The sequence below is a fragment of the Pteropus medius genome, unplaced genomic scaffold (genome assembly GCF_902729225.1).
Source record: "Pteropus medius unplaced genomic scaffold, Ma_sr-lr_union100, whole genome shotgun sequence".
Classification (NCBI taxonomy): domain Eukaryota; kingdom Metazoa; phylum Chordata; class Mammalia; order Chiroptera; family Pteropodidae; genus Pteropus; species Pteropus medius.
In genome coordinates this window covers 65,116-77,735 of record NW_024342048.1, presented here as the reverse complement: position 1 = coordinate 77,735, position 12,620 = coordinate 65,116, and the positions used below count along the sequence as shown (strand labels likewise).

Here is a 12,620-nt window from a genome sequence, read left to right as displayed (position 1 = left end):
GGAAAGCTCCCTGAATCATTACCTTGATTCCAAAACCAGATGAAGACATTACAAAACAAGAAAACTATAGGCTGATATATCTTATGAATATTGATGCAAATTCCTCAATGAAATATTAGCAAACCGAATTCAGCAATACATTAAAAATGTCATACACATGATCAAGTTGGATGTATTCCTGGGATGTCAGATTGGTACATATCCCCAAATCAATTAATGTGATACACTACATTAGCAAATCGAAAGATTAAAACCATATGATCATATCAATAAATGCAGAAAAACCATTTGACAAACTCCAGCATCTAGTTATGATAAAAAAAAAAAACTCTCAGAAAAGTGAGAATAAAGGCCATATATGACAATTTTTCACTTAACTTCTTACTCAATGGGAAAAGGCTAAAAGTATTTTTATAAATATCAGGAATAAGAAAAGGATGTCCACTTTCACCACTTTTGTTCAACATTGTATTGGAAGTCCTAGCCACAGCAATCAGACAAAAAAGAAAAACGATTTCAAAATTGGAAAAGAAGAAGTAAAACTCTTATCATTTGCAGATGACACAATACTATATATAGAGAACCCTAAGGATTTCGGAAAGGAAAAAAAAACTGTTAGAACTAATCGATGAATTCGGTAAAGTAGTAGGACACAATATTAATATTCAGAAGTCAGTGGCAGTTTTATACGCCAATGACGAACTTTCAAAAAGAGCAATGAGGAAAACAATCCCATTTATAATTGCATTGAAAACAATAAAATATCTGGGAATTAAATTAACCAAGGAGGTAAAAGACAAGTTCTCAGATAATTATAAGTCATTGAAAAAAAGAAATTAAAGAAGACACAAATAAATGGAAGCATATACCCTGCTCATGGGTAGGAAGAATCAACATAATTAAAATGGCCATACTACACAAAGCAGTTTGTAGATTCAAGGCAATCCCTATCAAAATACCAGTGGCATTTTTCAGAAGGCTAAAACAAATAATTCTAAAATTTGTATGGAACCATAAAAGACCCTAAATATCCAGGGCAATCTTGAGAAAGAAGAATGAAGTTGGAAGTATCACACAACCTGATATCAAACTATACTACGAGGCTACAGTAATCCAAACAGCATGGTACTGGCACAAAAACTGATACTTTGATCAATGGAATGGAATAGAGAGCCCAGAAATGAATCCACGCCTATACTTTCACTTAATACTCACAAAAGAGGCACTAATATACAACGGGATAAATATAGTCTCTTCGATAAATGGTTTTGGGAAAATTAGATAGATACATGGAAATAGAAGAAACTGGACCATCTTCTTATGCCATATACAAGAATAGATTCAAAATGGATTAAAGAGTTAAATATAGGACCTAAAACTTCTAGAAGAAAATTGCAGTAAACTCTTTGATATTGCTAACAGTAATTTCTTTTTGGATATATCTCCTCAGACAAGAAAACAAAAGAAAAAAGAAACAGATGAGACTACATCTAACTAAAAAGTATTGTACAGCAAAGGAAACCATCAATAAAACAAAAAGACAACCGACTGGGAGAAGATATTCGCTTATGATATAACTGATAAGAGGTTAATATCCAAAATATACAAAGAACTTGTACAGCTCAACAACAACAACAAAACAATCTAATTAAAAAACGGGCAGAAGACCTGAACGGATACTTCTCTAAAGAGGAAATACAGATGGCCAATAGGCATATGAAAAGATGCTCGAGGTCACTAATCATCAGAGAAATACAAATTAAAACCACAATGAGATCTCACCTCACACCTGTTAGGATGTCAGTCATCAATAAACCAAAGAACAACAAGTGTTGGTGAGAATGAGAAAAAGGAATTCTCATACACTGTTGGTGGGATTGCAAACTGGTATAGCCACTATGGAAAACAGTCTGGAAATTTCTCAAAAAAAATAAAAATAGATATACATTTTGACCCAGCAATTGCAATTCTAGGTATTTATCTAAAGAAAACCAAATAATCCATAAAGATCTATACGCCCCTATGTTCACGGCAGCACAATTTACAATAGCCAAGATATGGAAGCAACCCAAATGCCCATCAACAGATGATTGGATAAGGAAGTTATGGTTCATATATACAATGGAATGTTACTCAGCCATTAAAAAAGTGAAATCCTACCATTTGCAATGACATGGATGGACTTAAAGGTTATTACGCTGAGTGAAATAAGTCAGACAGAGAAAGATAAATACTGTATGATTTCACTTACACACGGAAACTAAGGAACAAAAAGAACAAACTAATCAAAAACAAACACAAATATAGAGGACAATCTGTTGAAGACCAGAAGGAAGAGGGGTTGGTGGGCTGGGAGAAGCGGGTGAAGGGTTAAAGAAGTACAAATTGGTAGTTGATAGATGGTCAGGGGGATGCAGAGCACAGCATAGGGAATGCAGTTAGCATTAATGTAATAGCTAGGTGGAGAGCCAGAGGAGAGAAAGAGCAATTAGGGGCCTCATTTTATAAACTATATAAATGTCTAACCAATGTAATGTATTATTGAAACTAATAAAATAAAATTTTAAAAAACATAAAAAACAATAAAACAATAGAATAGGTTGCTCATCGGGGGAAAAATAAAAATAAAATAAGTAATTTTGGCACAGCAAAAGAAACCATCAACAAAACAAAGAGGCAACCAACTGAATGAAAAAAGATATTTGCAAATCAGATCTTCCATAAGGGGCTGATATCCAAAATACAAAACTCAACAACAACAAACAAACAACCTAATTAAAACATAAGCAGAGGTCCTGAACAGACTCTTCTCCCCAAAAGACATACAAATGGCCAACAGACATATGAAAAGATGTTCCACTTCACTAGCTATTAGGAAAATGCAAATCAGAACCACAATGAGATACTACGTCACATCTCTTAGAATGGCTGTTATCAACAAGACATGTAATAACAAGTGGTGGAGTGATTATAGGGAAAAAGAAACTCATATACACTGCTAGTGAGAATGTAAATTGGTACAGTCATTATGGAAAACATTATGGAGGTTTCTAAAATAACTAAGAATAGAAATACCATATGACCCAGCAATCTCTCCTCTGGGCATTTACCCAAAAAACTTGAAAACATTTATCCACAAATATATATATACCTGGTGTTCACTGCAGTATTATTCATGGTGGCCAAGACATGGAAACAACTGAAATGCTTTTTGATAGATGATTGGATAAGATGTGGTACAAATATACAATGGAATATTACTCAGCCATAAGGAAACATTAAATATTGCTATTTGCAACAACATGGATGGGTCTTGAGATTATCATGCTAAGCAAAATTAGACAAACAGAAAAAGTTGAGAAGCATATGATTTCACTCATATGTGGAATATAAAACTAGAGCAATGAATAAACAAGACAACAAATAATTATAGACACAGACAATAGATTAGTGGTTACCATTAGGAAAGAGGAAGAGAGAGGTAGATAAAGGTAGAGAGCCAAAAATATGGTAATAGAAAATATTTTATTTGGGGTAATTAACACATAATGCAATATTTATATGACCTATTATTGAATTGGGATAGGTCTGGCTATTTATAGTTGCCAAAGAAGAGTGTTCACTTGAAACCATGATGGAGAAATTCTTGTTTCCTTTTGGAGGTGATTTTACAATAGAGAAAAGCAGAACCTTAGTGATAGTCATGAGAATCCTATTGATGTTTGGATATAAAACAATGGAAATTTATGTATTAAATTCTTTACTTCTGTCTATAGGATGGAAGACTAACGTTATTTTTCAAGATTTGATATGTTGGGACAAAATCACAAACTGATTCTAATAAGATAAATAAATAAAAACTGCTGTGATTATTTTTGTAAAAGAGTTACTACAAAGGTAAATTAAGAATCTGTACAGTGATGATTGCTATGATAGAATAGTTGGGGTACACATGTTTGATCTTAGAAAAATTTTAATACAAAGAACCCCTGATCTACGGCCATGCTACCCTGAACAAGCCCAATCCCGTCTGATCTCGGAAGCTAAGCAAGGTCAGGCCTGGTCAGTACATGGATAGGAGACCATCTAGAAGACCAGGTACTGTAGACGTAAAAAATTAAAAACTAAGGGATTGTAAGCTGACAAGGTCCTTGCAATCTGTGAGGTCAACTAAGGGTTACCTTGCTTAAAAAAAATAAAGAATAAAAACAAAGTCCCCTGCTGCTTGGGGGTCTACATACAGAAATGAATCTCATCACCCCACGCAAATGATGAACATAGAGCTGTTCCTCAGTAATTTTGTTGACTAAAGACAGCTGAGATTTCCAGTAACGCAACACGTAATACTCTTTTAATTCACAACAAATTCAGAACCAACCAAAAGATAGCCATAGGAGAAAGAAAAATGTAGTTGAGGTTCTGTGGCCAAATGTGCTTGCTAACACGCCTACTGCCATGTGCCCTTCCTAAGGGTCTGCCATCGTGTGGAGGAACAAAGAATAAGATTTTTATAGGAAGACCCAAGAAGAAGAAAATAAAGGATTCGGTCAAGCATCCTCAGCTGCTACTCTCAAACTTGCAATCAGAAAATCCTCAAATTCTGGTCAAGATGGCAGGGTAGGTAAATGCTGTGCATGCCTCCTCCCATGCCCACATTAAAATTGCAACTAAATTATGAAATTCAGATCATCATGGAGAATGATCTGAAGGCTAGCTGAACAGAACTTCTATAACAAGGGGTGGATATAAAAAGAACACAAGACTGGTATGAGAGGCAGAGATGCAAAATAGGCTGGCGATTGAGCATCAGAAGGGATATCGTGGTGGCTGTGAAGCCCTCTCCCCACCTGGAGAGCAAAGGGCTCCTGCCCCACACTAGGGCTCTCCAGCACAGGGTTCCAGCGCTGGGAAGAGGAGTCTGACTGAAAATCAGTATGGATTCTGGCCATCCAAGTAAGTTGAAGGCAGCTGGAAATCCAAACATTCCCATAAAGGGCCCACACACAGACTCACTCACTCACAGGCACTCACCGAGAGCTCTGACAAAGAGACAGCAGCTTGGGACATACAGAGAAAGACTGAGTTGTGTGGCTTCTTAGTTAGGGCTGGAGAGGCAGACTTCATTGTCTCTCTGTTGAGTCCTCTTGTAAAGCCTGCAGGTGAGCACCACCTTGCCTGTGTTAAACTCTTCCCTAACATGGTGAAAAAGGAATCTTCATTGTCCTGGTGGGATCTGCACACTTAACTCCAGTGATTTCCTGAGAGTTGACACACTCAACTTGCAAATTTCCCAGTGGCAATTTGGGTGGTTACTAGGCAACCAGTTCTACCCTATGCCTGCGGAAGGAGGTTCCTTGGCCAGCAATAAACAGGTCTTGGCTCGAGCACCTTGGGAGACACTTTTGGTGTAGGTAACCAGCCCTAGCCCTAGCTGCAATACTTCTTGAACAAATTTTAAGGGTCTGCGGGACTTAAGGTGGGTAGTGGCTAAACTCAGTGTGAGCTCAGACTTTTAAGACTGAACATAGGCTCAGCACTGGCAACAAATCTGAATCTGTACCAACATGGGGAATATGACTTGCCCTACTCTAGCAATTACATGAGACCTCACCTCATCCAACTCTGGCACCCCAGAAACTCAGATGCTGAGCCTTACAGGCAGCTGGCAGGCAGTCTCAGTCCTTGGAGTGCTTTAGGACTTTTGTTACGCTGCTCCAGGCCTGATACTGGTGGCAGTAGGCCAAAGTTCACTATGTGGCCTCTCCCACATACCTCCCAGTTATGCTCAGGCAGCAGTCAAATGTGAATAGCTTTGTAGCTCATACCAGGTAGCTCTGGGCTGATCACAGACAGTGGCTGACTTTGGTCTCCATGGGAGCCCATCCAAAAAAGTTCTAGAACCAACATAACTGGAGATTGTCATTTGACTTCAACAGAGAACTACCTGATTATTCCCACAAGAAGCACAATCAAAACATGATATCAACAGATACGCATAATCACTGGGGCAAAACCAACTCTTTGGAGTCAGTCCTCACATAGATGCTAATACATTGTGAGTATGGCCAATTATCATAGCCAGTTAGCTTGAGAGTCAGTCTCACTCACTGACATACCAATAGCAATCAAGGCTCAACTATAACAGAAGTGTACACACAATTCACACAAGGGACACTCCTGGAGCACCTGGCACAGATTATCAGAAGATTGCACCACTGGGCCACACAGGACATCTAATGCAAGGCCAATCAGGTAAGACTGGGAGAGAAAGCAGATCACTTAATACATAGAAATGAAACAGAGAATCAGCTAAAATGAGGAAAATAAGAAACATATCCCAAACAAAAGAAGAGGAGAAAACTCTAGAAAAAGAACTAAATGAAATGGAGTCAAGCAACTAATTAGATACAGAATTCAAAACACTAGTTATAAAGAGGCTCAGTGAATTTAGGAGTTGAATAGATGAGCTCAGTAACAATTTCAACAGAGATAGTAAGCATAAAGAAGACATGTAAACCATAAAAAAGCACCAGTAAGAAATGAAGAATATGATAACTGAAATGAAGAATACATGAGAAGAAATAAACAGCAGATTGAATAAAGTAAAGGATCAAATTAGCAATTTGAAAGATAAGGTAGCAGAAAACAACCAATGAAACCAGAAAAAAAAAATCTAAAATAATGAGGATAGTTTAATGAGCCTCTGAGACAATATCAAAGTTAAACAACATTTGCATCATAAGGGTTCCAGAAGGGGAAGAGAGAGCAAGGAATTGAAAAATCTATTTGAAAATATAATGACTGAAAACTTCCCTAAGCTGGTGAAGAAAATACACATACAAGTTCAGAAAGCTCAGAGAGTCCCAATAAAAATGAAACCAAGAGGCCTGCATTAAGACACATCATAATTAAAATGCCAAAGATTAAAGACAAAAGGAGAATTCTAAAAGTAACTAGAGAAAGGCAGCTAGTTACTTACAATGATACTCCCATAAGAATGTCAGCTGTTTTCTCAACTTTGCAAGACAAAAGAGATTGGCACAAAATATCCAAAGTGATAAAAATTAAGGACTTACAACTAAGACAACTCTATCCAGCAAGGCTATCAATTAAAATTGAAGGTGAAATAAAGAGCTTCCCAGACAGTGAAAAGCTAAAGGAATTCACCACCACCAACCCAGTATTGCAAGAAATGCTGAAGGGATTTCTTTAAGAAGAAGAAGAAGAGGAAATAAATAACATAAATATGAATAATAGAATGACAGTAACTATGTACTTATCGATAATCACTTTAAATGTAAATTGATTAAATGTCTTAATCAATAGACATAGGGTAGCTGAATGAATAAGAAAATATGACACATATGTTGCCAACAAGAGACTCACTTCAGATTAAAAGACACATACAGACTGAAAGTAAAGGGATGGGAAAAGATATTTCATGCAAATGGAAATTTTAAAAAGCTAGGGTAGTAATACTTATATCAGAAAAAAATAGACTTTAAAACAAATAATAAGAGACAAAGAAGGGCATTACCTAATGATAAAGAGATCAATCCAACAAGAGGATATAACCCTAGTAAACATTTACACACCAAACATAAGAGCCCCTACACATATAAAGCAAATACTGACAAATATAAAGGGAGAGATCTTCAGTAACACAGTCATAGTAGAAATTTTTAACACCTCATTGACACCAATAAACAGATCCTTGAGACAGAAAATCAACAAAAAAATATCAGCCTTATTTTTTTGTTTTTATTTATTTTATTTTTAATTTATCTTATTTTTAACATTTTATTTTATTTTTTTATTTTTAACTTTTTTTTTTTTACTTTTTTCCCCTCCCCCCATCCTCCCTGGTAACCACTAGTTCATTGTCCATGTCCATGAGTCTCTGTTTTGTTCATTTTGTTCATTTGTGGCTTTTAGGTATATATCCCACATATAAGTCATATCATGTGATTTTCAACCTCTTCTGTCTGGCTTATTTCGCTTAGTATTATTATTTCAAGGTCCATCCATGTTGTTACAAATGGCAATATTTCATCTCTTGAAAATAGCAGCCTTAAATGATATGCCAGCCCATGTGGATTTAACTGATACTTTTAAAGTGATTAACCCTAAAGCAGCAGAATATACATTCTTCTCAAGTGCACCTGGAACATTTTCCAGCATAGACTAAAAGTTAGGCCACAAAACAAGTCTCGATAAATGTAAGAAGACTAAAATCATATCAAGTGTCTTCTCCAAGCATAGTGATATAAAACTAGAAATCAATTACAAGAAAAAAAACTGAAAAATACACAAACACATAGAGGCTAAATAACATGCTACTAAATAATAGATGGGTTAACAACGAGATCAAGAAATCAAAAGATACCTTGAGACAATTAAAAATGAAAACACAACCCAAAATCTAAATTCTAAAAAAAGAATTCAAAAGTTAATGAAACTAAGAGGTGGGTTTTTTAAACGATAAACAAAATTCATAAACTTTTAATTAGACTACTACTCAAAAAAAAAAAAAAAAAAAAGAGAGGACCAAAATAAATAAAATCAGAAATGGAAGTGGAGGAGTAACTGACTCCAGAGAAATACAAAGGAATATAAGAAAATATTATAAGAAGTTATATGCCGACAAAGTTGAAAATCTGGAAAAAAATGAATAATTCATGGAAATATACAATTTCCCAAGACTGAGTCAAAAAGAAAGAAAAAATCTGAACCAACTAACTACTAATAATAAAATTGAATTAGTAATCAAAAATCACACAACAAAGTTCTGGAACAGATGGCTTCTCAGATAAATTTTACTATACATTCAAAGAATTAACACCTATTCTTCTCAAACTATTTTAAATAATTCAATAAGAGGGAAGGCTCCCAAGATTATTTTCCTAGGCTATCATTATCCTAATTCCAAAACCAGACAAAGACAATGCAAAAAATTAAAATTATAGGCCAATAGCTTTGACGAACATATATTCAAAAATTCTCAACAAAATATAATAAACCAATTCAGCAATACATTAAAATGATAATACACCAAGTGAGATTTATTCCCTTGATGCAAGGTTAGTTCAATATCTGCAAATCAGTTAATGTTATATACCATGTTAAAAAACTGAAAAATAAAAATTATATAATCATATCAATAGTTGCAGAAAAAGCATTGACAAAATCCAATATCTACTTATGATAAAAACTCTCAGCAAATTGGGAATAGAGGGAACAAAACTCAACATCATAAAGATCATATGTGATAAACCTATAGCTAGCATCATACTCAATGGGGAAAGGCTAAAAGGATTTTCTTCAAGATCAGGAGCAAGACAAGAATGTCCACTTTCACCGCTTTTAGTCAACATAGTATTGAAAGTCCTAGTCCAGCAATCAGACAAGAAAGATAAAAGGCATCCAAACTGGAAAGAAAGAAGTAAAACTGTCATTTCTTGCAGATGATGTGATACTATATAGAGAGAATTCTAAAGAGTCCACCAATAACCTATTGGAACTCATTAATAAGTTTAGTAAAGTAGCAGGATACAAAAGTAATATTCATAAATTGGTTGCATTCTTATACACCAATGATGAATTCTCAAAAAGAGAAATTAGGAAAACAATCTCATTTACAACTGTATAGAAAAGAATACAATACCTAGGAATAAATTTAATCAAGGAAGTAAAACCTCTATTCGGAAAATTATAAGACACTGAAGAAAAATTGAAGAAGATACAAATAAATGGAAGTATATACAGTGAACATGGATAGAAAAAATTAAAATTGTTAAAATGTTTATACTACCCAAAGCATTCTATAGATCCAACGCAATCCCTATCAAAATGCCAATGGTATTTTCAGAGAACTAGCACGAATAATCCAAAAATTTACATAAAACCATAAAAAATCTTGAATAGATACAGCAATCTTGAAAAAGAAGAACAAAATTGGAAATATCATGCTACCCGACATCAAACTATACTACAAGTCTATAGTAATTAAAACAGCATGGTACTGGCATAAAAACAGATCTACGGATCAGTGGAAGGGAATAGAAAGTCTAGAAATAAACCTATGCCTATATGGTCATTTAATCTATGACGAAGGAGGCAAGAATATATAATGGGATAAAGACAATTTCTTCAATAAATGGTGTTGAGAAAACTGGACAGATACATGAAAAAAAAGAAACTAGACCACCTTCTTACACCATGTACAAAAATAACTCAAAATGTATTAAAGACTTAAATGTAAGAACCGAAACCATAAACTCTCTGGTATTGCTATTATTAATATTTTTTTCTGATACATTTCCTTGAGTAAAGGAAACAAAAGTAAAAATAAAAAAAAATAGGACAGCATCAAACTAAAAAGTTTTGCACAGCAAAGAAAATCATCAACAAACGAGAAGACAACCTATTGCATAGGAGAATATATTTGCCAATGATATATCTGATGAGAAGTTAATATCCAAAATTTGTAAAGAATTCATACAACTCAACACCAAAGGAAGAAACAACTTTTTTAAAAATGGCAGAGTTCCTGAATAGGCCATTTCTCCAAAAAGGGCATGCAGATGGCCAATAGACATATGAAAAGATTCTCGATGTCACTAATCATTAGAGAAATGCAAATTATAGCCACAGTGAGATATCATCACACTTGTCAGAATGGCTATCATCAATAAACCCCAAAACAAGAGTTGGTGAGGATATGGAGAAAAGGAAACTTTCATGCACTGTTGGTGGGATTTCAAATGAGTACAACCACTATTTAAAATATTCCTCAAAAAAATTAAAAATAGAACTACTTTATGACCCAGCAATTTCACTTTTGGGTATCTATCCAGAGAAAATGAAAACGCTAATTCAAAAAGATATAGGGATCCCTATGTTTACTGCAACACTATTTATAATAGTTGAGATATGGAAGCAACGTAAGTGTCTCTTAATAGACTATTGGATAAATGTATATATGGTACATATATACAACAGAATATTACTCGGTCATAAAAAATGAAATCTTGCCATTAGCAATAACATAGTTGGACCTAGAGGGTAATATGCTAAGTGAAATAATTCAGTCTGAGAAGACAAATACCAAATTATTTAAATTACATGTGGAATCTAAGGAAAAAAAATAAACAAAACAAAAGAGACTCATAAATACAGAATACAAACTGATGATTGCCAGATAGAAGGGAGGTTGGAGAGCTGGGTGGAAAAGGTGAGAGATAAAGTGCAAATTGAGAGTTAGAAAAAAGTCACAGGGTTGTAGAGTACGTAAGGAATATAGCCAATAATATTATAATAACAATGTATGGTGCCAGATGGTTACTAGACTAATTGGGGGGATCACTTCATAAATTATACAAATGTCAAAGCGCTATGCTGAATATCTGTAACTAATATAAAATAATATTTAATGGCAACTCTACATGAAAAATAAAAACTAAAAAATAATCCTCTTTCACTTAGTAGGAACTATTTCCATGTCATACTCCAACACACACACCAATCGATAATTGTCAGATTTTGCTTTCTTAACATAATGGGCATAACCATTAATCCTACTACCAAAGTCACGTGGCTTTTAGGGAAATTCTAATCCTAAAATATGAGAACAATGCTCCTTAGTAGACACAGCAGATGGTGTAGACTTGGTCCCCAGAAGACTCCAAGATAGAAGTTAACTCCAATGCCACTCTGTGCCCAAGACTGAATTTGCTTTTCTATTTTCCATTCCAAATTATGTTCAAATCACACTGCACAATGTAGCTTATCAAAGATTTACAATGACATTAAAATCCTAGAGCTATTCAATCATAAAATGTCAACAACCTATTGATTGATGACCTAAATTTGAATATAAAATTCCTTCCATTATGAAATTTCCAGGAGAAATTAAAGTTTAAAGTATAAAGAAATCAATCTCCAAAATCCAATTTGGTTCTGAAATTAACGTCTAGAGAATATTTTAATTAAAATTTTTAATACATGGTTGTAGATTTGACTGGCATTGTATTCAATAATAATAGAGAAGTTCATTGTATCCTTCACATAGTTTGCCCACGTGATATAATCACTTATAAAACTATAACATAAAATCACAAGCAGAGTATTGACATTGGAGCAGTCAAGACACAGAACCTTTCCATAAGTATCTTTTCCATAAGGATCCTTCAGACTGTACTTATACCCACAATCCACCCACCTCTCTTTTACTCTCATCCCCTCTTTAACTTTTAACAATGTCTAATTTGTCATTTTTTAAAATATTTTTACCATTTAAAGTATGTTGTATCAATGGAATCATATAGTATGTAACATTTTGAAAAAAGGATATTTCACTCAACATAATTTTCTGGAGATTTGTTCAAGTTGACATATATATCAACACGTTTCATTTTATTGCTGAGTAGTATTTCATGATATGGATGTACCACAATTTAATCATTTACTTGTTGAAGAACATCTGAGTTGTTTCTAGGTTTTTGGTAATTATAAATAAAAAAATACATATAAACATTTATTTACATGTTTTTGTATAAACATTAGGCTTTATTTCTCTGGAATAAATGTCTAGAAGTGCAGTTGTGGGTCTTATGATAGTT

General features: G+C 34.2%; 1 pseudogene; it reads left to right on the top strand.

Annotated features, from left to right (window-relative positions):
- The first annotated feature begins 3,992 nt into the window (after positions 1 to 3,992).
- On the top strand, positions 3,993 to 4,110 carry LOC120599716 (uncharacterized; annotated as a pseudogene).
- The last annotated feature ends 8,510 nt before the right edge of the window (positions 4,111 to 12,620 follow it).